The following is a 3,091-nucleotide window of genomic DNA, read 5'->3' as shown; positions in this document are numbered from 1 at the left end:
ATAGTAACTTTGGTTAGCGGTGCATAGACCAACTTCAGCGGATGTCGATGAACTGTATAACTGACAATAAGCCGACGTGAATCATGTGTCATAGGAGTACATATGTGACGTTTATAAAATTGAATGGCCAGTAACGCAACCACAATTGCCGTTTCGCCAGCAAGGGTGTTTTTCCTAAGCCCTTTCGAGACCTAACGCGATGCTGTGGTACTGTATACTCTAATGACATGCAGAATGCTTGGTTTCAATTAGTGCTGGGACCCTAATATTTTGTATTCATCGGGTCACAGCTGCCGGTTGTAAATTTTCTTGGCGTTCTTTGCACTTGAATTACAAATGTGTGTTCCCGTCGCTCCAGGGTCAACAAACTGTAAATCACCCATGTCGTATACCCCCATACAGTCACACGGGGTATGTGGGTATGTGCCACATATGTGAGGAGGAAAAGGTTTGACGACGTCCGTACACAACGGGATTTGCAAGTTAGTCATGTCATGACCCGTCAAACTTATTATACAAGTTTTCTTACCCCTAAATACTAATTATCTTTTACCCCAAGGTAACGAAACGATATACGTAGTATATATTGCGGTATATCATATTCGGCGATATGTACTACTTATATTGCCTCCTTAGCTAGTAGACAAAATTTAAATATACGGCGATATATACACCCTTGGGTGGCTAGATAGATAGATAGATAGATAGATATACAGATAGATAGATAGATAGATAGATAGATAGATAGATAGATAGATAGATAGATAGATAGATAGATACCACGCAAAGAAATGTCCACATTCGAAAAGCAATGGCAAAACGCATAATTTTGCCATATACTATGCTTTGGCTCTGTACTCTTACTTCGCTTTCTATACATCAGTGAATTTAGGGACCTGAGAAGAGCATAACACCATGAAAACGGGAATTAAGTTTAACCCACAATACGTTCACGAAAAAACGAAAAAGATTGCTTCTCGGCCTTTTGGCTAAAATAAAAAACGAAAAAGCTTTGTTCACTTAACTTGATCGAGCGTTGTTTTCCTTATATAGGGTGTTTAAAAGTATGGAGTAAGAATTACAAATCCACATTTTAAGACTGATATGCATGCAGTATTTAAAAATGCACTAAAAATAAATAAAAATGAAGGAAAACAAAAGACTTCTAAAGATCACAGCGAGAAATTGAAACCAAAACTGTTTTTTTAAGTATGGAACTAATTCATGGGCTGAAGAAGAAAATTACTCCGACCCGCAGCATTAAACCTATGAAGGTACGGCGATGTGGCCCCGCGACTGTGAGATTAACGCACTCGGCCACGATTGCCGCTGGGTCGCTTATGATAAGCAAGAGTTTATCAATATATATACTACAAGCATTTGAAAGACTGCGGTTCAAAAACACGGGTTAGCTAACAATGTTATGCCAATAGCGGCACGTTGAGAGTCACTTCAATCGAAAGCTGAGTGTCAGGACTACATGCGGTGCACTGACCAGTATTACTTCCTGCTTAGTTTGACTGCAGTGAACGTTTTTGTCTCGAAAAAAAAAAAACAGGCCACTTTTTTCGATGCTTCCATAGACTCCCATTGTGCGATCTTTAACTGCTCTGCGAACAAAATTGAAGCTTACCCCAACATGATTGCTGCAGCCATCTCGTCCGTTTAGGTTCCCAGACGCGCTCTTGTTCTGCGTTTTTCAAGATTCAGCCTCTACAATTATTTATTCGAGAAAAACTTACTGATTCCATTGAAAACGCGCGATCTTCGAGCCGGGACCGCTAAGAGCGCTGGCTGTTACGTGTCCAGAAAAGCTGGATCATGACTCGTGCGGTGCATTACAGGCGAACGTAACGAAATTCGTGGCCCACTGCGGTGACCCTGCGTGCTTCGTCACGCGAGAGCGACATCGTGGCACGTTCGTTCCTTTTCGTCTACTTTTGTTTTCCTAGCGCTGCAATCGATCGAGAACTAGTCCTCCGTAGTGAAGTCCCTCACACTTGTAGGTGCATTTACGGGACCACTCCTATAAGTATTGAAGCGAAAGCCTTACGTATACTTCGTCAAAGGCGAAAACTGACCGGCGCGTTCTGCTTCGACTTCACCCGTCAGCGGCGCCAACACGGGTTGCGCAGAAAAATTATCGTCACGTGATGACGTCATCATGGCAACACGAATTCCAGAAGCTTGTGACGTCTTTGTGGCGTCATCACATGACGTAACGTCACTTGCCTACGTCATCGCATGACATCGTGGCTTAATGAGAGGTGGGACGATCTGGGAGGCAGTGAAAAATCAAGCGAGGTGCTTCCGAAACCGGGAGGCGGTGGGCGACTACGTTAGGAGCAGAACGCTTTCGGATGGTGGCGGGGCAGAATCAATCCAGTCGACTTGAGGAGGAAAACGAAGACGGCTTTCGACTTCCAGTCATCCGTGAATCTTTTACAGAGCTCGCGTCTCTTACATCGTGATTTTGGTAATATCCGAGTAATCTGCGTACGAGGGGGCCACATTTTCGTACGTTTCAAATCTCCACGCTCGGCGCTGACACGCGACGCCGTCAAGTGGCGCCGTGGTGGAGCAGATCATAAAGCACCTATACCTTGGGCTTTAGCACACGGCTTTAGCAGATCGTACTTGGGCGTCCTCCCTTTGCTTTCAACGCGTACGGGGCAGGCCGCGCCCTTTCTTCTTTATCGTCTCCCTAAATGTTTTTATCTTGTTTCGAGCGTCTGCGTTGATCATTGTGTATTTGTAGCATCCTATAACGGCATCGTATACGCGTTTTCAAAAACACGTTTCTTCTTCTATCTTTGTGAGCGCGCGTCTTCGCTCGACCTTATCTCAGTTGTCCCCCGAGGCGCGTCTTCTTTTCTGCTCGGCCTCGTCTCACCCGCGGCCCGCCCCTTCAGCGGCGACGCTTGTGCGCCCAACCGTGACCGGGAGGTCCTTTTTCAGCGCATGCGAGGGTGAAGGGTGTGGAACCCTATCACGCCAGCTCTATAGAAGGAGCTTGCTGTTCTTGGAGCGGAGATAAAGCGAGATTCAAACGGTACAGCGCACGTCTCGATAGGGTATACGTACCAACCTT

Source organism: Rhipicephalus microplus, chromosome X (assembly GCF_043290135.1).
Source record: "Rhipicephalus microplus isolate Deutch F79 chromosome X, USDA_Rmic, whole genome shotgun sequence".
Classification (NCBI taxonomy): Eukaryota; Metazoa; Arthropoda; class Arachnida; order Ixodida; family Ixodidae; genus Rhipicephalus; species Rhipicephalus microplus.
This window is presented reverse-complemented; position numbering follows the sequence as displayed.